We start from the raw sequence: 27,788 nt of genomic DNA on the forward strand, positions 1-27,788 counted from the left end.
CATATGCTTCGACATTTGATGAGAGTCATAAAAAACTTGCATTGGAACTTAATCATAAGGTCTTAGGGAAAAAGTTTATTTATTGAAATTTTTGTTTTGTTTAAAATGATGTCATCGATTTATTTCTATATATATCCTCGTGGCAAAGTACTTAGTTTGGTTGGAAAAACTTTGAGACTTCATAATATTAAAATAAAATAAAAAACATTGATTTTTATCCCTGAATCTGTTATTCAGCAAAATAAATTTCATACGACTTTTACTGAAGTATACGTTTTTATATTTTGGTTAAATTATTTTTCGTTAAATACAATTTTGAAAATGTAAAAAAAGGTTAAAAATTGCTATTTTTAATTCATTATGTACGAGTTTTAATAAACTGTACGCATTGATGAACATTCGCATTTGATAGATTTCGTTCCAACGCCTCTGTTCCATGTAATAAAATTTAAGTGTTAACTAAATATAATAAGACTTTAAGTTATCGTGTGAGTTATTTATTCCAATAAGTGCGAAAGAAAACATAGGCAAAAGTTTTTGAGACCATAATTACAAAATTATGAAATGTAATTGCGATTAAAGTCTGCGACTCTTGAAAATGTTTTGAGAAGTTGATCACTTGGAAAAGTAGGTCAAAGTAATTAATTTGCATTTTGTAAACTACAAAAAAATAATAAAAACGATTTAAAATAGTTTTTACACTTCGCTCCTGAGCATTGTTAGAACAAATGACAAAATGTAATTAAGAACAAATAACATAATGTTAGAACAAATTTTTGAATTGGTGACCAAAATTATTCCTTGGCACTGTTTAAATTTTATAATTTTAGTTCTGGAGTCATAGACATATATACCACGAAATTATTTTATTATTACAATACGAATAAAAGTTATAAGAATGGATGTAAATTTAATCTTAATTTTCTCTTTCTTAATCTTAATCACCCTTTTCGTACTAAAATTTTTGAACTAACTGAAGGCTAACGTGATTATAATAATCCTTACTGGAAAATCATTTTTTCTTATTTTTTATTTATTTTATAATGGTGATTCACTACACTTTTGAATAAAATTTAAGTTTAAAATCTTCAAAATAGTTCTTATTTTTTTAAATATTTTTGGTAACCCTAATTAATACCTTATAGCGAGTAGAAAGTAATGCAGTTTACAAACATTATGCAGTTTATAATTATTTCCTGCCGCTGAAGTGCCAGGAAATAAAAGTCAAGATTGGCATTTTATAGTTTTATATCTTTTTACTTCCACGTTCTTCCTTTAGGCCTAAGGTTTTACTTTTACTTCCATGTTCTTCGACGTTTTCGAATACCATTTTACTTTTACTTCCATGTTCTTCGACTTTTAGGGCTAACATTTTATTTTAGCTCCATACTCTTCTGCATTTAGGTCTAAGATTTTAATTTGTGCTCTAAAGAACAAGGGTTTAAAATAGAGCGCTGACTGAAAACTTCTGTTAATTTTATGAATGATTTAGAGGAGGCAGGAAAATGGCATACTTGCTTTTTAAAATGTCTTGAAATAGATTTTTCTCTGTTCCTACTCGACGATTCATTTTAACAAAATGGCTTAGCATTTAAATAAAAAGAAATTAGCAATAGAATCTTGTAGATGATAGAGAAATGAAAGTAAGTGATCAAGAAAACTGATATATATGCATGTGATGTAAAATTTAATGACAGAAAAACTTACTTTTACAAAATATTTTGAAATCATTCCATGTACACTTACTACAAAAATGCCTTTAACATTTTAGAAGTAAGAAATTAGACTGAGAAAAATGTCTATGCAATTTTAAAGTAATTGATTATGGAAAATATCAGTGATACGAAGCCAGGAAAATGGCAATTTGAAACTCAGCATACATTTTTAAATGTATATAATAGTTAAATCCAGCATAAAATCATTCTGAGAAACTAACAATAATGGCAATAACTAATCTTTTAAAAATCATAATTTTGCTGTATGATATTAGATTTCCGTGCAATTACTGTAAATTGTCACACCCGGTTTTAGAATCAACCATATACATATTGCCTTTATAAAGATTTTATATTTTGTTTGTAAGAGCAATTTAGTTTAATTACAATTTTAACTTTAAATAAGAAATAAATTAAACTACTTTCAAGTTATTAAAATATCGACTAAATGAGGAGACATTAAGTTTGGTACATATTTTCTGTGAAAAGATATATAACCATAAATTTTAAGTTGCTTTCATAGCTTTAAATAATTCAATATTCTAGGAATTAAGCTCATTTTGATATTAAAAGTTTATGTAGTAAACAAGACTGCATTAGTGGCTAAAAGTTTTCTAAATTGCTCTCACTTAAAAAGCAGCCAAACTTTCGTAATTGAAACAAATGTTTCAATTATTCGGATTTAAATCCGAGCGAAATTCTCTTTTGTAAACAGCTGCGATTAAAATTTTATATGGTGATGCGGAATTCTCTAAATTATTCAGTTTTTCCTTACAAAATAATTTCAGTACATTTGCTTGAATAGTTTTCAAAATTTTATATAAAAATGAAAAGAATCAAAACAGCATTAATTCAGTTAGTCAAAAGCATTTGCATTAAATAGTCCATTAAAACATATAAAAAACTACTTTTGAAAACTCAACTGTGAATTTTTATCAGATTACTGCGAAACGCATTAGTAAAGCTGACTTCATGCAGATTATATGAGACATTTGAAACTTTTCCCCATTAGGGAAGTTTTCGTATGGAATATTTAAATATGAATCTTTCATATCCCTGATTTTCCCCCAAAATGCAATCGATTTTCCCTGTTATTGGTTGCATTGTTGAGGCTTTTAAGTCCCAAGTCAGTGGAAGAAGATAATGCATAAAGTTATAATTACCGTTGGGTAAAGACATTTTCTCACTGAAAGTACTCTACTGGATCTTTTATTACTTTATCTTGAAATTTGCGTTTACGTTAATTCTGTTATTGCGTTCATTTATTGTAATGGTTATCATTTCAGAACCAAAATCCCTCGGATATTTCAGACTCCGATTTACTGAAATATATTGAACATACTTTATTGCGTGAGTGTATGTTTCAAAAGATGGCATTGAATAAAGATGGTTAAAAAGTAACTTGTAAAACTTATCACTCCTGTCTTTTTTTTAAACTTCATGTATTTTTTATTTTATAAAATATGTCTTTCACGATTAAAGTTTAAAAAATTATAAATTAAGAGTGTCCCAGGCACTGCTTCTTAACATTAACTGAATTTTATTTCTACTGTTTTGTAATGTTCCTCCATTTAGTTAGTGTACGAAAAATAAACTAAACTCAGAGGCGCAACAGCCCATAGAGGGCCAAGGCCTACTGTGCCCCTCTCAGTTTTCTTGACCTTGGGCTCTGGGGTGCAAGAGCAGATGCTCCGGTTAGGTGGTCAGCCGAACGCGAAACCCCCAGTGTTTAGTTCCCAAGCATGCTTGGTACTCATTTATTGAGCCACTGAAGGGATGAAAGGCTGAAAGTAAGAAAAATAATCAGAAAATTTTCCTTTATAAGATATTTTAAAAATAAGTAACATCGGAGATAATCGTAACATATCGACACTTTGCATTTCTTTGTAATCCGTAAGATATGTATCATGATCTCTCTTTAATTCGGTAAGATCTATCTTTATGTGTTGTAGCATTTTAGTGAGCTAAAGTAAATGCTATGTTCATTTACCGATTAGCTTCGTTTCGTATCACCCCGTGAACAGTTCTTTTGTCTACATTAAACCATCACGGTAATAAATGTTAAATTATTAGGATGTTAAGGCAACCATTAGAAATTTAACTTCAACAAAAAATAGTTTTAGCGGCATCACTGTTATTAAAATTTAAAGTTTTTATGTATGGAAAAGTCTCTCAATCAAGCCTTTCAATCATAACTTTCAACTAATTATCACAATTAAAAACTGATATCGTTTTCGAATGTACCAGATAAAACAGTTAAGAATGTTAGTTTATTCCTTAAAATTCTTAAGAGAAAAAGAATAAAATTTTATTTCTTTATATATTTTTGAAAATTTGCTTTTGATAGTTCAAGTTAAAGGAATATAAAAGCCTCGAAAAAGTTCCAAAATGAAGTGTAACGTCACACTGTAGTTTTCTAGAATGTTTCTATGCAGGCAATTAAATTATTTTTCTTTACTTCGCTTTATTCTTTTCTCTTTTTCTCCTTTTTAATATTTTCAAACAGTTGAAAGAAAAATATTCAAAACAGAATTGAAGAAAATTTGAAGAAGGACTGAATATAAATAAAAGAAATAATAATTTCAGAAACCATATATGTATTTGCTTGTAAGATTTTTTTTATAAAAAAAAGAAAGCAGTTAAAAAGATATTACTGGAAAGAATCATGGAAGATATGCATCAAATATAGATAAACAGTCAATATTTTTAAAAATTAAAACAGCGGACAATATGATTTTGAACCATAAACCAACTTAGAGTGATGATTTTTGAAAGAATTATCAGAACCGACCAACTTACCCAACTTTTTTCAACTTTTAATTTACACTACAGTTTCTAAAGGTCAACCAAGTGGTAATCGTGCCTGTCTACGAAGTCAATGGCTGCGGGTTTGAATTCCGCTCAAGGAATGGATGTTTCTCGTTATTGAATGTTTTTAATAAATGCGATCGATCCGTGATGGCTATGGGAATAGAGCGTTCGTCTTCCAATGAGGTAAACCGGGTTCGAATCCCAGCTATGGCAGGTCGATATGAATTCTTCATCCGGTTTGCACTGACCACAATGCTGACGTAAAATATCATCAGTGATGGACAGATTATAGGTTTGTGTCCCCTTGCCATCAGGCTTACCGTGGTTGATTTTCGTGGCTTTCCTCTTCATGTAATGCAAATGAGGGTTAGTTTCATCAAAAAAGTCCTCCACGAAGGCAATTTTCTCCCAATACTTGATCCTGGACTCCCTTTCTCTTCCGGTTAGGGTTCAAAATGAAAAGGCTACGGAGTTGAACATTTGTAGTCGTAAACTCAAAAAATTGGATCGGCTGTTCATCGACCGTTATAAAATAAAATAAATGCGATCAAAATCACTTCAGCCCTGTTCCAGCATTAGTAAAATGAACCGGTGAACAAAATGGTACTCATTTAGAAGACCAAGAAAGTGCAAAATATCATTTTGGTAAATTTATTAACATTTACAGCATTTTTTTAAAAAATATAAGATGAATGTATGTTGACGAGATATTCTACATATTTTCCTGGTATTGTTGTTTTTAATGCGTAAAGAAGAAAATGCATGTAATAACACTATTTTTACGAAATTGCTTCCGTATATTACAATTCTCTTAGCTCATCAAATTTCACTTTATTATTTGATTTCATAATAGAGCTTTCTTTCTTTATTTTCATTGTTTATTTTCTCTTAATACTAGAATTTGAATTTCGTCATCATATTCTAGAATAATACTTTTAACTCAAGAATATTCTGCAATTACAGAATGGAATGAGAAGCTCTAAATTATTTTCCTCTAAATTTTCTGAATCACTTAAGACTTGTGGTTCATCGAACTCCAGCTGAATATCTAGATCTTCATAATCTGAATAAGAAATTTTTTCTAACAAGTCCATTGCTTGTAGTGCCGTTATGCATATCTTAGACATGGTGAGCAAGCACAATTTGCAAATGGAACATATAAAATAATTATACAATCACTAGGTAACAAATCATCTAGGTAACAATGGATCAAGTACAATAAATCACCATCAGTAAGGAAAAACTATCAATAGCAAAAATATATATAATATCATTATTGAAGTGTTATCATTGTGTATCATTGTTGTGTTAAGTTTCAACTTTATACAATTCGAATAATACAAAACAGTATAACAACCCCTTGAAAGCCATTACCTTATCAGGCAGTTTTTTTTCTTCTTCAATAGTTAGAATTTCGAGATAAGAGAAAAACACTGAGTATGAAAAAGTGCATATCTTGTCTTACTTTCCAAGTATTCTGTCACTATAAATCTATTATTAGCAACCTGCACATTTATGTCAAAAGAAATTGAACCTAACCACTTTCAACCATTTTTTTCCAACTTAAACATCATTATTTATTTTGAATGAGTGTCATAACACCAGTTGAATGAAGCACATACATCTAACTCAATGAATCACTTGAAATCTGAAAATGTAACACTTTAAATGCCAATGTTCCAAAAATGGAACATAAGGTTTTAAACTAATATTTTGAAATCAAAATTTTAATATAAAATGTTAAATTTGATGCCTAACTTAGGGTTATATTATACATTTAAAATTTGCGATCATTGTAAGAGTGTTGAAAAAATTGGATCTTCGGTAAATTATATTACAAACATTATAATTCAAATTTTATCAAATTTAATGGATCATTAGGTTTTAAACTAATATTTTGGTATCAAAATTTAAAAATTAGATATTAAATTTGATGCCTAACATGGTGTTACATTATATGTTTAAACATTTGTAAATATTCCAAGCTTACTGTAAACATTGGATTTCCGGTAAATTATATTACAGACAGAATAATTCAAGTTTTATCAAATTTCTGAAATTCATAAAAAATTTATTTATGATGGAAAATAAACCAAACTAAATGTAACAACTCTGCATAATGTAAATTTTAAATGCATGAAAACTGATATTATTCCGATTTTAATCGCTCAGTAAATTATGCTCCATTTTTGGAACATTGACATCTAAACGATTGAACTACAATGCTTACGCTTATATAAATGTACTCTGCATTCATAAGTACTACCTTCTATAATAGCGACACCTCTGAAATAACAAACGGTCCATTAAGTTCATATTCTCATTCATTGAACGCTATGTAATTTAAAAGCCCATCAAAACATCCGCATTGAACTTATTATTCTAATTTGGTTAGTTTCATTTTTTTCATTATTCCCAAGAAAATTACTTCGAAAATAAAATACAAGCATTTTTTTTGCGTGAAAAAGAAAATGCTTAGTTTGACAATGGCTCATTTAACAAAGGTTTCAAATAAATTGTTTAAAGCATTCCGTCCTTCTATGTTATTGTTTCTAAATCATTTCTTCACAATTATCTGAACGATTGTTATTTATCAAAGCTTTCTACAGCTAAAATAACGAACTATTTTTTTATATATATTTTGCACCTAAAAATGTATTAATTCAGTTAGTTATTTTGATGCATTTTATAACATAAGAAACAATCACGCCATAGATTCTTCAATTAATTTCTAAATTCATTTTTCAGTATAGCAAAGATTTTTTTTTTATATTCAGTCTAATATTTATTTAGTTGTGCTTAAATTTATGAGATTTTTCTGCACTCACAATGCAGTGACCCCGCATTACAAATCCCGCTACGCTTGGAACGACGAAATTACGTAAACCGTTAACTTAGATATTAAATTCTAAGTCTTAAGCCTTGTTTTGATCTTGAGGAATTAATATCAAGAATGTAATATAAAGGAATAATATCCAAGAATTTATAACGGTGCAGTAATATCCTTAAAGTGAAGGAGATCTATTGTTGTAATTCCTTTGTTCACGCTAAGATGAATTGTAATTTCGCTCAGAATGCCTAAATTTTAAGAAGTTCATATACCACTTAAAATATGGTAGAATGATGATATTAATTTCAAATTCTACGTGTTATTTTCAGAAATTAGTTTTGTGCATTTAATTAATTTGCCCCTCAGCATTTGGATGATCTGTAGAAATATATTCATTTTACTTAGGAATGAATGTAATCCATTGTAAGAATTTTATAAATTCTTAACAGTTTATTACATTTAGATTAAACAACAGTGATTTAAGTGGTTTATCTTTCATTTTGAATAATAGGAAAGTTAGTAACTGGATCAATGTTTCAAGTATGTAATAAACTTAAGTTTAATTAAGAATCTTGCATGAATCTTATGGTTTTCAGGATAAATTTATGCGTGTTCTATTATGCAAAATATTAGCATTTCAATCTCAAAAGAAATATGTAAAACACAACTGGTTATATTACAGGGTATAGTAAAATTCTATAGAAAACATGCTTTTGTATTCAGTGAAATTAGATTTCCTTGAAACTAAACCGGTAAGATAAACTTTTCAGTAAGAAATCATCATTTTCTCCAAAAGAACCGTAAAATGAGATTATTTTTGTGACAAGTGGGGCAACTTTGTGACGCTCGTATTTTCAGAAATTAATTAGCTTCCATTGCAAAATAAAATACATTGTTTCAATTTTTTTGTCATTCTCAGTGACAGTGACTGTGATTTCTTGAATCAGATATCATTTTGTGCTACAATAATATTTTAGTTTGTTTAAGGCGACAGATTAATGACCCAAAGTTATCCCTCAGAAGAGGATAACTAGGCGATGCAGAAACATTTGCAGTTTTTTTTAAATTTTTGTTACCATTTAGAACTATTTTTTACTAAACATCACTAGTAAAATGTTAAAATTATCTTTTTTGCAATTTAAACTGACTATCCCTCGAAACTAAAAATATGTAACAAAGTAACCCCATTTCAGGGTACCGAAAAAGAAGAGATTCGAGATGTATTGAGCGTTTTAAACAGTGCATTCATTTTGGAAATTCAGATCACGTGGAAAAAAATTCAAAACTATTTTGAAGAAGAAAAAAAACGTTAGCTTGCCAGCGAAAATTAAAGGTGAAAAAAACTGAATAAGAAAAAACTGGGTAGCCGAAGGGATTGATGGTATCTAACAGAAGCAAATATATAGTGGTTATATATTTCCTAAGCGGAATGAAGAGACGATTCATAAGAAAGAATTCCTTTATTTCTGTCACTATTATATAAACTTATGATGGTTTCTCTAAAAAACTGTTCTCCTTTAGTTGTTTATTCTCCTGTTCATGTTATTAGTTTCACATAACTCTTCATTCGGCTTGGAAATCTATCCTGTCATTATTTTACTTCTTTCAGTCACCGCCATTGTCTTCAGTTGCTGCGGGTTTGAGCGCTTTGTTTTTCTGCTTCACTTTTTTTCTCCTTTCTTTGTTAGCACTTTTTTTTGGTTTCCTCCTTAAAACGTGGAGGATCTGCTTCGAATGAGTGATCTGCTTCGAGTAAGTGAAGCATGTCGATCTTATTTACTTATTAAGAAATGGAGTTTTTCAATTGGCAAATGAAGAATTCATGCTAGATGCTTATAATAGCTTATACTAGATGATGTCACAATTTATTAAGTTCACTTTATTTAAAAAGAGTCTGAAATTAAAAAATAAATTTTTCATCAAAATCTAGAAAATTTGCTTAACATGACGAACTTAATTAGATAGCATTCTACAAATTTCGAACTCCTTAAACTAAAATTCGCAATACTTACCATTCAAGAGAAACAGTATTAAGATTCTATTCAATGCAATTTGTATATCGAGCAAACTTTCACGATATTAAAAATCAAGGCACGGCGATATTATGCTTTGAAATTTTTACCAAATTTGTCCAAGGTTGAATTTACCTAATGAAGTCAAAATTAAAAGTTGCTTTAGGATTAGATATTTGGCCTAAAATCTTTTATTCAGAAATCTTTTCCACTTTTTGAATTCAAATAAAGTTCTAGATAAGGTTATTTTTAAAATAAATTAAAAAGCAATTTTTTCTATAATTTTAAACTCTACATTATCGCAGTTTATAATGAAAGTGCTGTAAGTGTTATAAGACTTGAAATATTCTTTCTAGTTTTTGAAAGAAATTGAACTTAGCTGTAGTTTTACAGAGCAATTAGCGTGACTCAAGAACTTTCCGACAAAGTTATTGGCCTGCCAAAACTACTTTTGATATTTTTATGTCTAAAAACGCATTACCTGGCACGTAAGGTGAATACATAATGTTAAATTAAGAAACAGCTTTATATCTGTTAAAAATGCTGCTGGAGTTTAAATTTGAAAACTTATTTTAATAATATTAGGAATTACATTAACAATCACGTATATATTAAATGACTGTTTTCACACTGTCGTTAATATACTTATCAAACAACTACCGTATTAAAAAACAACTGTCTTGTTAAAAATAGATATATTTCTATTCGTGGACATATAATCCACGGACGTTTCATTCTTGTTACTTCCTTCCGACTTAAAATGTTTAAAAAGTTGCATTTGAGCTTTATATAATAATGCATAAGTTTTAAACTAAATTAACCAGTGTATTTAACAAAATTGTTATGTGTTCACTTTGATTACATTTTTTTAATTTTTTTTTAAATTACTTATTTTCATGCTTTTAATTTAAAATTAAAATATATAAAAAGTGAAAATTGCGCATTTACATTCAAGTTCTTATTTTGAATTTCTTAGCTTGTAAAAATTTTAAATTTTTAAATGAATGCATCTTCACCTTTCTAATCAAACTATGAAGTAACCTGTCTTTGAAAAAAAAAAATTATAAAAACGAAAAATAAAAGCTGCTCAAAGAATTTTAATTAGTAAAAAACTATAATCAACGGGTAGTAGCTATTAACCCTGATTAACGACTACCAGTTATTAAATCTCTTAATTATATTAACTGTTGTAACTCTAATCAATTATTAGTAATTATTTTTTGTTCACTAGTCAGTTCTAGTTAATTGGCAGATATGTTTTTAAATAGTGATTAATAATTCGAATATTAAAAAATAATCTACAATAATCAGCTATCATCCCAGGGGTTAATATAGTTTGAAGCTCTATAATTTCAAGACAAACAGAGTTAGCACTAGTGTTTGCATTACACACCAGATCCCTTTACTTACTGTTAAACATAATATCCTTTTCCTGTTGGCACCCTCACCAAGCTTCGTTAGATTTGTATCCATTCAGCTGGGTGTGAGCTTCAAGCTGTCACCGAATTTACCACAGGTCCTTTACACGCTTTTTTTCTTTTTTTTTAAATTTAAATGGCCGGCACAAAACTCTCGTTCTTCGCCTTAGAAGATGTCGGAAATCTTGCTTATTTAACGTAACCCGGTGGGCACATGTGACATAGGTGAGCAGCATTATAGTTCGTTCACCAGGAGTTGGCACTTGGCTCTACCTTCAGCACGTGTTATCCGACGATACTATTTCGCTATTTTCGGGAGAAGGATGTGAACTATCCTAAACAAAGTTTGCTATTTGGTGATCGTATGACAAAATTATTTGTTTCGCAATCTTTATGGGCATTTGTTAACATCAAATATTTCATAAATTTGATGATATTTCTCTCTTTTCTGCGGATAGTTTATCCTTTTTGAGATAGTTTGCGGCAATATATTTAATTAGCTAGAGTAACGAAAGGTGTAATAGCAGATGATAAAGCGAAGTAAGTGACTGAAAAAGAATTCACTGTTTGCGTTTTGTGAGCATTAAGGGTTGTTTAAATTTTAAGCGCGGAGACGTTTCCTTTCTTACTACCGCGCTGAAAGGAACTCTTTGAGCGTGGAGGGGGAGCCAATTCCTGGTGAACGAACTATACCCACGCCACACTGCCACAGATAGCCGCTCATAGGGTACTGAGCCCTTTCATAGCCATCATCATTCACATGTTACACTACGCATCGCACAACACAGGAGAGCACACAGAGATAAACATCCATGCCATGAGTGGGATTCAAACCCACAACCATTGGTTCGCAGTTAGGCACGCTAACCGCTCTGCCACCTGACCGGTTTAAATTATAACGGATCATCACAATCCGTAAACGATTATTCGAGTTACAAAGCTGAGCGTATGCATTATTTTTATTCGCTCACTTGAACTACTTTTTCAGAAAGTAACTTGATTTGAACTTGAGATTAGTGGAAGCAAAAGAAAAACATTGAAATTAAGTCTTTTTATTTAAATTTGTATTATTAATTGGTCATTTTTACTAATTTTTAACTAAACTTGAATAAATTATTAGATGCGTGTATTTTTACATACTTCTTATATCTGTATTAGTAAATGCATACCATTGTCAATAAATAAATAAAAAATTAATATCGTTAATGAAAAAAAAATTAAAGTCATTTTTCGAAATTTCTTACATAATTTTTTTTTACACTTACGTCACAACTGGGTACTTTCACTTGAAGACGAAGAAGATTTCGTCATACCTCAAAAACTTTCCAAGCAAATTCAAAAGTTTTTTTGCCCACAATTATAAAATTTCCGTATAAAAAAATAATAAATAACTGTTAGTAAATATTTATTCTTTTCATTTTTATTATTATTTTATTTAATTGTAAGGTGAAATTTTTTTTTTACTTTATTTTTTGGAATATAATTTGGTATATTATAAAAAATAAGCGAAATTTATTTAATAGTTCTTGAGAATCATATTTTAAAAAATTTCGTATTTTTGACAAAATAAATGCTATAAAAGAAAACACAATAAAATAAATGTAAGAAACAGAACAAAGATTTAAAGAATTATTAAATAATATCAATTTATCATTTAAATTTGAATTCCTAGATACCTCTGAATTAGAAAATTTAGAACTTTAAATATTTAACCTTTAAAAAATAACAAATAGAAGATAGTTAGGGCAGTCTTGATGATAGTAATTTAAAACTTCAATTTCTACAAGAATTGACGTTAATAAAATGAAGTTGAAATTGTATCTCCAAAGTTTCTCAGCACTTTTTCCTGTTCCTTTTAAGACTTTGTTTATTACCTCATTTTAAGATCCAAGTGTCCGAAAAGACTAGCTTTCTGATTTAGTATAACCCATAAAGTTAGACCACGTGTTAAAGTGGGTTTTTATTCCTTTGTCATTGTGCAAAAATGGAAGGGAGAATTGATGTGGATTTTACTTTTGCTTCAATGGCACAGTGGGGACAAAGCATATTTATAAGACCCCGTTAAGAGACAGTAAAAACAAAATTGTTAACAAATAAGAAAAATGTAAGCAAAAATATTACGTAAATGTAATACAGTATAGAATTACAATAAAATTCCATAAAATGTAGCATGGGCCCACTTTTTTTTTCTTCAAATGACTAAAATAATAAGCAAATAGAAATGCGCCAGGATAACGATAATAATTAAACATTTAGCGTCCCTTTGTGAGCAACCGTTTGATTTTGCAATTACAAAAATTTAATAACAATTACCTATACGTGTATCAGTGTTCGCTGCACAGCCTTGCAATAAAGTTAAAAGATTTCTAAATATTCAATATTTAACCATTGTACCAAATAAAAAAAATTAGAACTTTCCCCCTTTCGAAACTGATGGGAGATATATGACCCATCAGACAATCTGGGCAGGCTTTTAGACTAAATACAATCAATTTTAACATTAGATTTGCACAGAAGTTTTTTTAAATTTCCAAAATTCTGTTTTAATAGCAGCATAATAGCTTTGAAGAAATCACATGTTTTTGAAGATTTATGCTTCACTTCGTGGGAAAAATAATTGAAACAGAGCGAAGAAAAAGTAAGTATTATACATAGTATTATTTATTTATGGTATTATTTATTCCCTTCTACGTTGTTTTGAATCATAATTTGCATGAGTCTGAAAGTTTATAATTTTATTATTTGCCACAGTTGGGATGCTGGTTAGACAACATATGTCCCACTAAAAAGACTAATGGGGCATCAAGGTCCCTAATCTTATCTGTAAGAAGTAAGTCCAGATTTGTCTTAAAAAGAACTTTTTTGTAATATTATCAATAATAAGTATATTGTATTATTGTATTGCCAAAAGAAAAACGCTCGCTGGAGAAAAAAAAAATTAGAAATCAGTTATGAAAGGTTCAAGAACTATTGCTTTTAATAGTGTGTATGTAAAGTAATGAGTAAGTAAAACGAAAGAATTTGCACACAAAAATTAAACATTTTTATTTGTGTAGCTTGTTCCCGAAAGAGGAAATTCGGTAGGGTTTGCAGTTTGGTTGCTGACCATTATACTCAGGATTTCCTCATAAGCACTCTGATAGAGCTCTCATAGCAGGATAAGCTCTAAGGATTGAAAATCATCAATAAGTACACTACTAAATTTCCTGCTAAAATTACGGTAAAATAGTATCTTTTATTTTAATTATAACAGTCGAAGAACAGCTGATCCATCTTTGAGTTTACGACAACCCATGTTCAACTCGGTAGCCTTGTGATTTTGTACCCAATTCAAAAGACAAGGGAACTTCTGTATCAAGTATTGGGAGAAATTTGCCTTTGGGTAAGACTTTTTGATGGAACTATCCCACATTTTTGTTATGTGCAGAGGAAAACCACGAAAACCATCAACGGTTAGCCAAAAGGCAATGTGAATCTAACCCATAATCCGTCAACTACTGCGGATCATATATGGCAGTACTTTTACTTTCGTTACTTGTACCGCCGGTACAAGTAAAAAGTACGTACTTTTACTTGTACTTCGTTACTTTTTAAATTTAGTACTTTTACTTGTACTTTCGTTACTTTTTTTGGGAAAAAGTACAAGTATTTGTAACGGAAATGTCGAATTAAATCGTTACTTTTTTCTAAAACTCGGTAAGCTTTCTAAAAAAAAGACTAAAAAAAATGCTGTCATAATGCAATTATTTTGCAAAATGAATAAAAATATTAATTAAGAAGTTATTTTCATTCATTTTCGAGTTTTATGCATTTGTTTAATACATTTTAAATAAAAATTGTTGGATTTTGTTATTACGTTTTTCAATTTTCTTTTTGATCTCACTAATAATACATTTTTGGCTTAATACATTTTTTACTAAATACATTTTTACCTAGTACATTTTTTCCTAAAACTATGTCTATGCCCGACCTTGTCAAACAACGCCCAGTCAAATCTCTAAAAACTTCGGAACTATTTGTGCTACTGAAAACTATTTTACTATTTTAACTCTTGAAAACTCGAAGGTATTAATTTAGCCACTGATACTAAAATTCGTTTACAAATTTTAATCATTCCGTTTGGCAGAAATGTTCGGAAAATGATTTTCTCGCATGACTTCAGCATTAGCCATTCTTACAAATAAAACTGTAGACTGTTCTGTTTCAACTTATACTGCACATTCAATTATTTTTTACCAGCTCAAAGATCACAAAGCTATCTGAAACCCCATGCTTGCTTTGTTTATTTTTGTGCTTTTAAAACGCGTTTCTATAGAGTAAAACAATTTTAAATCAATGGCAATTTAAATAAATAAAACTAATAAACTAAAAATTAAAATCAATAGATAAAATTTCTTTTTAGTGCAAATCCATAACAAGTTTGATATTAAAATTATATTTGATTTTAAAATTATATTATACGAATATATCATAAAATTATATTATAACATTCCTCCGAATTTGAAAGTAAATTAATGTCCATAACTTTCAAAATTAAAAATAATTAAATAAATAAAACCAATTTTGCAAAAACTTTGAAGAACATAAGAATATTATTCAATAAAATTTTAGGTTACTTTGAATTTTCGATTTCCTAGAAATGTACTTTTAAATCGTTACTTTTTTTGTTTAGTACTTGTACTTTTTACTCGTTACTTCTTAAAATAAGAACTTTTTACTTTTTACTCGTTACTTTTTTTAAAAATACTTGTACTTTTACTCGTTACTTTTTAAAAGTAACGTTGCCATATATGCTGCGGATATTTTACGGTAGCAATGTGGTCTGTGAGAGCTGCGTGCAGAATTTGTATAGGCCAGCTATAGTTGGGCCGCGTCCCAATGATGTGAACCAAGTCATTGGGAGACGAGCCGGTAAAATATTATATTGGGGATAATTAGCGTTCTATCACCTGAGCCGCCATGGCTCTGGTAATATATTATAGTAATTTTTTCAGTGATATTTATTTCATTTCAGTGATTCAGTAAATATTACTGTAAAAATTAAGGTATATCAGATTTTTTGTGGTGTAAAATCTTACAATTAAAGCTAGATTTTTCGGTAATAAAGTATTGAAATCATGATTGCTAGTATTTTTTTATACCGTCCTTTTATCAGGAACTTTTTACAGTGCACATAATAACCTAAACTGTTCATTAAATCTAAGAATATAAAGAAACATACCATTTAAGGAAATATTACGGAGGATATTATTAAACAAAAATTTTTGCGTTTTAGTTTAAAATAATGGTTCAATTTAAAACCGTAAAAATGTACCAAGAAATTTGCATATAAAAAGAAAAAATATTCAAAATATATTTCAGTTCCTAATATTCAATTCTCTTGAAGAATATAGGGATGCATGATTCTTCCCTTTAAGAAATATTTCCTAAGTGAACAAGCTAATGAAATAGAATAATAATAACCTCTAGAGACGAAAATGTCGTAAGTAATTATACTAATTACAAAATAAACTGACACTGAAAAAGTTTCTTCTTCCTTAAAAAGTACTTTTACATTAAAAGTTAATTTTATCACTGGATATAAAAATACTAATTAAATCTTCATTAAGAATAACTTCGTTTTTTATTTAATTTCACAAAGTTTTATTTCAGTTTAGAACTTATTTTATATACCTATAATTTAGCTTATTCTATAAACTTATCATTGTACTTATCAACTTATCAACATCACTTATTCTATAAATGTTATATAAATTTTAAAATTAAAGGAAACCTTTTTAGTAGATTTTTCTACCCTGTTATAAATTCTCTTTCTTTTAACTATATTTTGCAATTTAGAGCAGTTTTGGCGACAAAACTGCTCTTCTCAGTTTTTTTTTATCCTATTTATAAACGCAAAGTTAAAATTCAGTTCCATCAGTTAAAATTCGAGTTTTTATCATGCAATTTTGTGATTATTATTATATTTGCTATTACTCTTTCATCAATAATGTATTGTTTTGAACCTCGTATAAATAAAATTGTGACTAAATTTTATTGCCAAGTTGGAAATCTTCTTGATTGTTATATTTTTTAAAATACAGTTTTTTTGAAAATTAGTCATTTTTGTACGGGTGGGCGACTATAGTTTTGAACGTTTCTACACTATAAGTTAGTTGTTTAAGATGAAAGTAGTTTAAAATGTTTCTTCATAGTGAGAAGAGTTAAGAGCGTTCGCGTTCTAATGAGGTGTCCCAGGTTCGAGTGTCAGTGGTGACTGGTTAGGCATAATTATTTCACACCAGCAACAAAATTGTTTTATAAAATATTTTGTTAAAATAATAGGGTTTACTTTTGTTACAATGACGGAGTTTTCTTGAATAACAATATTTATCTGTTTTAGAAACAAGAGCTAGATTTTTAACAGCAGTATTTTTCTGAGAGATAAACAGTTTTATACTGGCACACAAACAGACAATTTTTTTATGTATATTTATAATTTTCTACAATGTAGCTCAATAATAACATATTATATATTTTGAGGAAGCTTGTCTAGTTTGTACGTACTTTAAATAATCTATATTAAAAAATAAAAGATATTTTTTTAAATGAAAATTTATAAGGACAAAAAAATTTTGATATTTTTGATTATAAGGTTCCTGGTTTGAGACCCACATTAAGCCTTATATTTATTTTCAACATTTTTTGAAATCTTTTTTAAGAGTTGAATACATTTTAAGATACCATATTGGTTTCATTTTTGTTCTAAACAATTTTTTTTTCAATATAAAGTATATTGTAATTACATTAGATCTAGACATATTTATAATTAATAATTTAATGTTATCAATTTTTTTAATTATAAATTCTAATTTTTTTTAAAAAAATTCTGTCATTGTTAAATAATTTTGATAATAGTATATTTTATCAAGGCATGATCAAAAAATATATTGTTTAATTATAAAAATGTCTTTAAAATTACAATTTAATTCCCCTAATTTTAGTCAATTTATTTAAGCTTTCTTTAATTAAAGGAACGTAAACAAAGTTATGCACCATTACTTATAAGGTATAATCCTCATTTTTATCTGTATTTTTCGAATCATGTTCTAAAAATAAAGAATACAAAAGTGAAGATATTCGCAGTTATAACGGAAAAGAAAAAAGCTGAATTACTATTGAGAAGGATGGATTTAAAAAAGCCAAAACCTGTTTAATTGTCGTAAGAAATTTGAAGAGGTTAAAGATGTTCCTGAACAATACTTTCAAGTTTTATCAGGCAATCAAACTGGATTCAATAATTTTTCCATTAAAGACTTTATCAGATTTTAAAAATGCTTTTATGCTTTTTCCTCAAAACACTTTCTTTTAAACATTACTTTGTAGTTCTTAAATGTATATTTTTTTTCTCAATTCTTAGTAGAAAATGTTTAGTTATGAAAAGTGAAACTTTTAACTTAGCTTGGCTTAACATTTAAAAAGTAACAATAAACTAATATACAAATTACTATAAGCATTAAATCATTTTGTTGCACAACTGCTGGCTATAAATTTTGCTAAGTATTCATTTTGTAAAAAAAATGAGCTAAATTCTTCTTTTTAAATCTTAATTAACCACAAGTTAATAGTATTTCAAATAAAAAAAAATCCTAAAAACTATTTACTTGTTTGTGGAATCACGCAATCATGATATTTATTGGCTACAAAATGCTTTTCGTGTGCAAGATTTACTCTTTCGTTCGTTTTTCTAGTGAATTTTTTTCTCTTAAGTTTTGAAATGTCATTTTTTAGCCCAAATGCTTTCTAGATAACATTAGTATTTCAGAATTATTTCTATCTATAAACTTGTAATGACTGTGTTCTCAATTAGAGTTTGATCATGCATTTATTAAATTAGCTGTTTTAAGAAAATCTGTAATCTTGCATAAATAAAAAAACAATTACATTTACTCTTTTATTAAATATATATTATTTAGATGAAATGATTATGCTTACTTTATGTTTCTGATGGTATTAAATACAAACAACTTGAAAAATTTTTGTCTACGTTTTTTATTAGCATTGAATATCTGAAAATGCTTAATTAGCTGTTGTAATAATCCTTTTGTAAAGGAATTACCCTCATTTTGAAAAGGTGGAAATAGCTAATTCTAGTTATTCTGTTTTAATAATTCTTATACAATTTTATGGTATAAGAATTGACCATTATTTCATTTATGAGGAAAAGTGTAAACAAATGATTTTTTTAAGAATAATATTAAAATATTTAAATATAACTGCTTTGTGCTGAGTCTTATATGTACCTCCATGCATATGAGAAAAATAAAAATATTTTTGTGAGGTAAATTTTGGAGTTAAATGATCAACATGACGGACCGGACATCCTTACATCCAGTTAGCTGGTCCGTGCTGATCTTAAGGAAGGAATGAACTTCAGACGATCACTGGATATAAATCCCCAAGAACTTAATTGTTCTTCTATTTAAATTAAACTGTCATATAATAGCCAAACACATTTCTATCAACATATGCTAATGAGTAGCGGTGACTCAGAGGAAAGAGCACTCGCTTCCTAATGAGGTGACCTGGGTTCGAATCCCTGGGGTGGCTGAGTGATGTGAATTCCGCACCCGACTCGCTCCTAACACAATGCTGACGTAAAATATCCTCAGTGGTAGACGGGTCATCAGTTAGAGTATATTTGCCATCAGGTTAACCGTGGTGATACTGTCGAAATGCGGTTTAGTTCTATCAATAATTCCTTTACGCAAGCAAATTTCTCCTGATACTTGATCTAAGAGTTCCAATGTCTGTCGAACATTGATAGTCGTAAACTCGAAATTGAGTCGCCTATTCATAGACGGTTATAAAAAAAAATATCAAAGCTTAAACCCGTCCCACCCCCATCAGAAGGCATCCGGAGAATACTGTAGACTCTAAGTGCACGCACGTGACCTCTCAGTAAAAAAAAAAGAGGATTCAAAAAGGTAGGCTTGATGGCGATCCATGGCAACACCAAAAGGCCTCAAAGAATTTAGTAAAATCTTAAAATTAACAAGAGTAGTTACTCAGAAAATAGAATTTTGGAGTTGGAGTGTTCAAACATAATAGACGAGGCATCAAAAAAAAATAAAAACATTGAAGAAAGGTAACAAACATACTGTGATGATGAAAAGTACAAGAATTTGTCCAAAGCCCATGAAAACAGATACAATTTCCGAAGGAAGAGTTACGGCGAGGCAGCCGTAAAGAAAAGTTCACAAACAAGAGGAAACTTGAAACATGAATAGTTAGAAAATTTTACGAAATTTTGAACAATAAATTAATCGAGAATTCGAAAATAATTTCTAAAGAACACAAATACAGTATTTGCGATGGTTACAAGATAAAAATAAATAAATAAGTAAATAAATAAATAAATATATAAAATAATAATAATGATAATAATAAAAATACTATTAGCATACCGAAAATTGTTAACAGGAGATACAATTAATTATTAAAATGAAAAAAAAGTAAAAAATGCTGATATAGCCGCAGTAACTCAAGGGATAAAGCGTTCGCCTCCCAATGAGATGACGTCCCATGTTCCCAATTGAGGGATCTTCCGGTTGATACAAATTCTGACTTCCGGCTCGTACCGACCACTGTGCTGACAAAAAATATCCTCTGTGGTAGACGGATCAAGGGTTAGAATCCACTTGCCGTCGGGCTAACCGTGGTAGGGTTTCATAGTTTATCTCTCAGAGTTACGTAAATGCGGTTTAGGTCCACCAAAACGTCCTCCACGAAGGCAGCTTTGTTTCAAGGCTTGACCCAAGGCTTGACCAACTTCTGTGTTGAGTTCTAAATTACAAGGCTACGGATTTGAATACTGATTGTTGTAAACTCAGAATTGTGTGGGCTGTTCTGGTCATAACTGATTATAAAACAAATTAAAGTAAATTTAATATTTTTTTGAATTTCACTTTTTCGAGGAGATCATAAATTGAAATCAAAAAGTTTAAAATTTTTTTATTTTAAATAATTTATTTTTCTTTAAATTGTATCTCCATTCCGGCAACAAGAGAGGAGTATAAATTAAATTCTCAGAACCTAAATTTCTGATCGATTTCTTTAAATAGATTTAACATATCACGCAGAAAAAAATAACTTCGCAGAAAAAAAATAGCCTCTAAACATTTCATGAAATCATAAATAGTTTTTACTTTCTAAACCAATTTTCAAACAAATTATATCAAGGAGAGAATGAAAGAGAAGCACTTTCACAAATCGCTTCAGTGGTAAAAAAAAAAAAATTCCGTTCGTTTAAAATACTATTTGTACATTTTTTTAGATAGCGTTTTTGGATTTTGTAAACAATTACTTTAATGCTGAATTTCAAAATTTTCAATTTGAAAAGAAATATAGAAATATTTTTTTTCGTTATATTAAATTCAGATAATTTTTTTTAATTTTTTCCTTTTTCTTTGAGAATAGAAATAGAATATTTTATATTTACGTGAAAGTATTCAATACAAAAATTATGAAAAGAGTATTTCAGAAAACTTTAAAAAAAATTACGAAAATTGAGATCTAAGCCAAGAAACATTCATAATTTATAAAAATGCAATGAAGGAATTTAACTGGAAAAATTTTATACACTGATAAAAAAGTATGGTCAAAACTACTGGGATCAAACTATACTAACTACTCAATGGGAACAACAAGCACTTCGGTAATTTTTACCGAAGCCATTTCGTAATGGTTTTAGTAAAATTAACAATGGAATATGATTTTATAATGTGTGATGAAATTTGTTGAATTTGATGAAATTTTGTATTTTTATAGTATCTTTAGAGCATGGCAATTTTTACCGAATCACTTAGGTAATAATTTTGGTAAAACTTACAGCAAAAAAAGTTTCTTCAGTATTTGATAAAATTTGGAGAAAGTGGTAAAATTTATTAATGTAATTATGTAATCTTGAGAATGGCACAAAAATTACGTATTTGGTTAAATTAAACTTTTAATTTTTTTGTATTTTTTACTAAATGTGTGAAAATAAGAATCATAACTTTGAACACCAACGGTATCTCACCCATTGCGGTGGTCCTGAAAGAGTGGATACCACCTCTGGATAACGCACTAGGTCTGCTCATCGGCAAGACTGATTGTGCAGCTCATTGGAAGAAAAAAAAACTTTGAAAACCATAAATTCTAGTACGCCGTTCTAGTATGAATATAAAATTACTAAATGAGTGATTTAAATACCGTGTATTTTTTTCCCACAGAAATATCATTACCATGCAGTGCGGTAGTTTTGCCCGAATTTTTTTCTCCGCGTAAAATGTACAGCTTTGATACAGTTTTTAATATTAAAAAGCTTATAAATGTTAATTTGTTCGAAAAAAGCTGCAACACCTATAAATAAAAGCAATTTTTTCAAGTAATATATGCCTTCATATAAGTTGCAACATTTATAAACAGATTTTTTTTTCTCTGTAAATGCTGCTGTATTTATAAAAACGAAATTTATTAGCCAAAAATTTGATTTTTATTTTTTTATTATTTTTTTGGAAAGGAAGGAAACTTTATCAAAATTTCTTCTATCTGAGCCGAGTATACAAGTTTTTATATATCGAGTATACAGTTCAATAAATGATAAATATTTATTAATAAATGAATAATATAAATGATAAATATTTTTTCCATGGAATTGTATTTGGATAAATGAATTTTATAATGGTGCGTGAAAATGTACAATTGGCTTAAAATTTTCTTGAGATATTTCGAAATTAACAAAATTTGAAATTAACGTAAATTAGATACCTTGGACAGCTATCCTGACCAAACTATTGGAATCATATTTCCCAGATTGCGGCTACTTTCCATGTTTTGGGGTACAAATCTGAATCTGTCGAAAAACAAGTATGTTTATTCAGAGAAAATACGTTTTTGTATCTAATTTTATTACATGAAATATCATCTGCACTAAACAATTAACATATTTGAGATCAAACCTCGAATCATGAAGAATGAGACCTGAAACGTAAAGATCCGATCATTAGTTAAAAAATTATTATTTTCGATTGTTATTGTGCTCACTGTACGTACATGCATTTTAAAACTTTTTTTTCTTTTCAAAATTTTGAAATATTGCTCCCAGGAACTAAATATTTATTAATAATTAACGTTAAATTATTTTTAATAATTATTTATTTTGCATGGTTTGCATAAGTAAAAATAGATTTGAATCTAAGATTTAATATAGTATTGTATTATGCTTATATAAAGCTTATCATTAAATTTTTTATAAATATTTTTTTATATATATTTTTATAGATATTTTTTTATATATATTTTTTACACATATTTTTTATATATATTTTTTTACATATATTTTTTTATATATAATTTTTTATATGTATTTTTTTGTATATATTTCTTAAATTCATTTTTTTCCTAAATGATTTTTTTTAATCTATTCATCATTGTATTTAAATAGAACATAATATAAAAACATGCATGTTTGCTCCTCATTTAGGTGGAATTTAAAATTTTTTTTTACTTAGTTAAAACCAGAGGTCCACGTACGAGTACCTAAAATTATTAACCTGTTGACAGTATAATTCATATCTTCTTTATCTTAATATAACTTGTAGCATTAAAATAAAAATTCGGATCTGCATTATATTCCTTTATTGTTCGGTAGTATCACGTTTTAAAATTGAAAAAAATTATAAATTAATGAAAAGTTCACTAATTTCAAAGAATTTCGTTTTTATTTAGTTTGATCAAAGAAATAGTTAGCATTCAATTATAATTTTAAAACGCGACATTAAAAATTTTCTAATGAGTATTTTCCTTTTCTTAATTTTTAGGTACAATTTGAAATAAATTTATTAATGAAAGAGCTATCTATTGTTTTTAAAATATTCGAAGGCGAACAAGTATAATATGTATTTCATAATTATATTTATGTTTGATTTTATAGACAAAAAACGTGGCGAAGAAAATAAATAGAATAACTTTCTTATAAAGAGAGTCGTTAACGTTTTCATTATAATGTTTGAAAGCTATTTATTAAAAATTTTGATATTGTTTACGTAATATCTATCCATGACTATTGAAGCAAAATCTTTCGATAAAAACTTTTGATTTTTCGAAATACGAACAAGCAAATTTTTAAATTTCCATCTATTAAAGTAACACTCTGGCTGATTTAAAAAAAGTATTCTAATCTATTTTGAAAAGAATTTTTTTTTATATTAATGTAAAATATAAATTTATAAATTAATCTTTAGATATTTCATAAATATGAGATTAATGCAAGCAATCTTTTCGCTACTCTGAAGCTATACAGAATCCAATTTAAAATCATTTGATATTACATTTTTTTGATATTGCATTCTGATTCCATCATTTAAAAAAATATCCTCAAATTAAATTTTTATAAACTTCCCTTTTAATCTGACAGAATAACTAATAAAGATTCTTCATTCCTTTTCAATATTATTCACAGTCTTAAATTAGTTTAAACAATTACAATTATTAATTTCTTTCGTACTTAAAGACCTTAATATGTTGTGAAAAACTTCGAAATATGTTATATCACAAGAATTGAGCATATGAATGAATCCAAGCCTTTGAAAGAATCCATGAATAGCAACTAGAGGCTGGAAGCGTCTGGGGAAAGTATGACCAGATTTGCGCTCCCAGAGAAATTAATTTCAGTGATTACATATTAATTAATTAATTAATTATTTGTAGCATAATATTGATTAATTTACCACTTAAAATATTAAATGATACCTAGCTTCAAACCAAGTTAAACCATCTATATATATATTTCTCTTACACGGCACCAAAAAAAAAGCCTCATTACAACTCCCTGAATGGCAGCGTTAGAAAATCGACCAATTATTGCTGCTAAAAATGTCACATGGCAAATGTCACATGATATGGCTCAACATATAGCGCTTTTAAAAACGGAAATAATAACCAGAGTGAGCATTATCAGGTTGTTGAATTCAGATTCATGCCCTAAAAACATGATAATATTTACTTTAAACTCAATTAGGAATTAATTAGGCTGGCCTTCTCCATGACTATAAATAAGTCACAAGGTCAGACTTTTGAGAAAATCAGTTTAGTATTGACTAAACAAGTTTTTAGTCATGGACAACTTTATGTTGACCTGTGAAGAGTTAAGTCATTTGACAGTCTTTCAGTAATTGCTCCAAGATGCCAAATCTATAATTATGTTTTCAAAGAAATTCTAAATACTTAGTGTTAATTTCTTAGAGCTTTGCAGAAAAAAATGTTTTTTAGAAAAAATTTAATTGAAACTTCTATGGCAGTAGGCAAGAGGAACTGCCAAAATCAAAACTCAACCGATTAGAAATGCAGCATGGCGACCTCCACGTGGTATTTCTCGGGTAATGCTAACAGCCATGCATTTTAATTTATTGTATGTAAAACATCCTTATTTTGTTCTAAAATGTTTTGTACTTAATCACAAATGTTAATTAATATAGAAATTGATTTCAATAATGCTGATCACCAAAAAATATTTCATTTGGCGATAAAAAAAAAAATTTGTGTTCTTGAAAATGAAAGACTTTTTGAGGGTTATTATCTCTCAATGAAAAATTAGGGTTTAAAGTTTATATTTTTAAATAATAAAATTTTTTTCTAAAACTTTCAGAATTTCCAGCATTAACTAATTTATTATACATATTTAGTTGAATTTAGGTGAGTAACTGCAGTATTTGATAATTTATTTTGCTAAAATGTTTCTCATTTAGCTAATGTTTTGATTTTTTCACCATGTACAATCTAAATAGCTAATATACTTTTTTAAAAGCCAATAACAACATTGATAGAATTCTTCTACAATAGTACAATACTATGTCTTTGATGATAAAATACCATGTCTTTGATGATAATATACTATGTCTTTGTGCTAGAACATTGTGTTCATTGGCGAGCGTGCGCAGCGAGCTATGGTTCACGGGGTGAACCACATAGGATTGCGTAGCAATTCTCGGGGGGTTGGCGAGCGTTAGCGAGCAGGGGCGGAGCCTCCTAGTAATTTAAAATACATAAGACAGGAAACTTGAGAATATAAAAGCAACCCATGAATAAAACAAAGCCATGTGATTTAGGCGTCAATAAAGATATAGAAACGCCTATACTACTGTTTTGATTATATAAATATGAATTTTACTGTGATGTGCCACGTCACACTTTCGCCGAATCGTTTTTATCTTAACTGTTTTAGCTCAGTTTTGTTGTTTATTATTCGCAAGGAAAATACTTTAAACGAATGAGTTCAGTTATCTTAGTTTTTGTTCTTTTAAGGCTACACAGTACCCTAAAATTCGCAAAAATATACAAAAAAATATTTTTGCATTTTTGGGTGGCTAATGTGGTTGGGAAGCAAGTTGAAAAATTTTGCATCTGAGATCTAATTAGTTTTAGAGATATTAGGATTTTTCCGTGTCGTGTCAGACTCACAATTTGACAAGCGAGGGGGCGTGGTTAGTTTCGTTTTCTTTTAAATCTAATTTTAAAACTTTTTTTTTCAAAAAAAGACTTATTTTATTTCGATGATTATTAATTTTCACTTTCTCCAAAAGTTATCAACTTTCACTTCTAGAAGCATTGTTGTTTATTTATGTTCGGTGTTTGTTGGATGCGGTGATGAGTGCATGATAAAAAAAGAAGAATGTATTAATCACGTCAGTAAAAGGCTAGGAACAGCATTAAGGCAGTCTGTGAAAACTTGGAAAATAAAAGGTGTTACATTAGGTGGAAAGAAGCATGGTAGCTTAAAAGAAGAGACCATAAAGAAACTGACGAGGTACTATGCGAATGCAATTCGTAAGAATAAAGGCAATGTTGAAGGAATGAAAACTGCAATATTTGCTACCCTGTATCATGCAATATCAACAGACCAGAAGCCTCAGCATAAAAAGTGTCCCACTGGTACAGACTCGTGGTGCTTTTACCAGTCAGCATTATCTCGAGGCAAAACGCCAGGAGTTCATAAAGATTGGGTAAAGACACCAATAGATGAGAAACATTTGCCAAAAATCTTACCTGTTTACCAGCGCTTTGCCTCAAACGAGTTGTTGAGCAGATGTGTTAGAGGCCAAACTCAAAATTCTAACGATGCATTGCATTCTGCAATTTGGAATAAGTGTTCTAAGGAAAATACTGCTTCAAGAAATCGTGTGTTGATTGCTGTGTCAAGTGCTGTTTCCAAATATAACGTTGGAACATTAAAATCTCTAGAAGCTTTGCAGAATGTGAATGGTCTCACTGCAAGTTCCTCATCCAAGCAAATTGCTAGATACAAGGATTATAGACGAACATATTTCCGTAACAAAATTAACTCTATGAGGTACAAAGCAGCTCAGCAAAAAATTAGACTTGCTAAATTGCGACGCCTCAAAACTGAAAAACAATTAGAAGGTGTTGTGTACAAACCTGGTTATTTCATATAATTAACAATAATGTCTATTATATAAATTGTTATTATATTATAATCTACTCAATTTTGAAGGTTTAACATTTAGGTAATTGAAAATTTATATAATTATACTAGTTATTTCTTTAATCCTATTGCTTTGTTTGTCTAAACCAATGTTACGTGTATTTTAGCCGATACAGGTTACATATAAATTTTAAATGTGAAAAAATATAATACTATTAATATTCAAGTAAATTAGTGTTTTTGGACCAGCAATAAGTTTGTTTATAATATATTAAGAAAGTAGAACTGTACAAGCATTTTTAGTTTTGGTTTTATGGTTCTCTTTACTTTAAATGTCATTTTCTCAGACTTTCTTTTTTGTTGATGCCACTGTTTTCGATTCCCTAAGGCTTTTTTCCCTTTGAAGATAAAGCCTTGAAATTTTTTGTAGAAACTTTTATGTATATACAGACCAAAAGTTAGTATGGATTTCAGTGTGAGATGTATAAATTTTTTTAAATAAAAATTTGAAGTTGGAGTTTTTAGAATTTTCGGGTTTTC

General features: G+C 28.7%; 1 protein-coding gene across 2 annotated transcripts in view; it reads right to left on the minus strand.

Annotated features, from left to right (window-relative positions):
* LOC107456822 (dopamine D2-like receptor) overlaps positions 1-27,788 on the minus strand; it is a 457,990-nt gene that overhangs the window by 182,464 nt on the left and 247,738 nt on the right. The window contains exon 3 of one of the 2 annotated variants that reach the window (XM_071180682.1): positions 22,577-22,661. The exons of the other annotated variant lie outside the window; for it this stretch is intronic. The gene's annotated coding sequence lies outside the window, so the exon portion shown is untranslated. The remainder of the gene's footprint in view (positions 1-22,576; positions 22,662-27,788) is intronic. 2 annotated transcript variants of the gene reach the window in all.

This window comes from Parasteatoda tepidariorum, chromosome 8 (genome assembly GCF_982258835.1).
Source record: "Parasteatoda tepidariorum strain Cologne lab strain chromosome 8, Ptep-v5.0, whole genome shotgun sequence".
Lineage (NCBI taxonomy): Eukaryota > Metazoa > Arthropoda > Arachnida > Araneae > Theridiidae > Parasteatoda > Parasteatoda tepidariorum.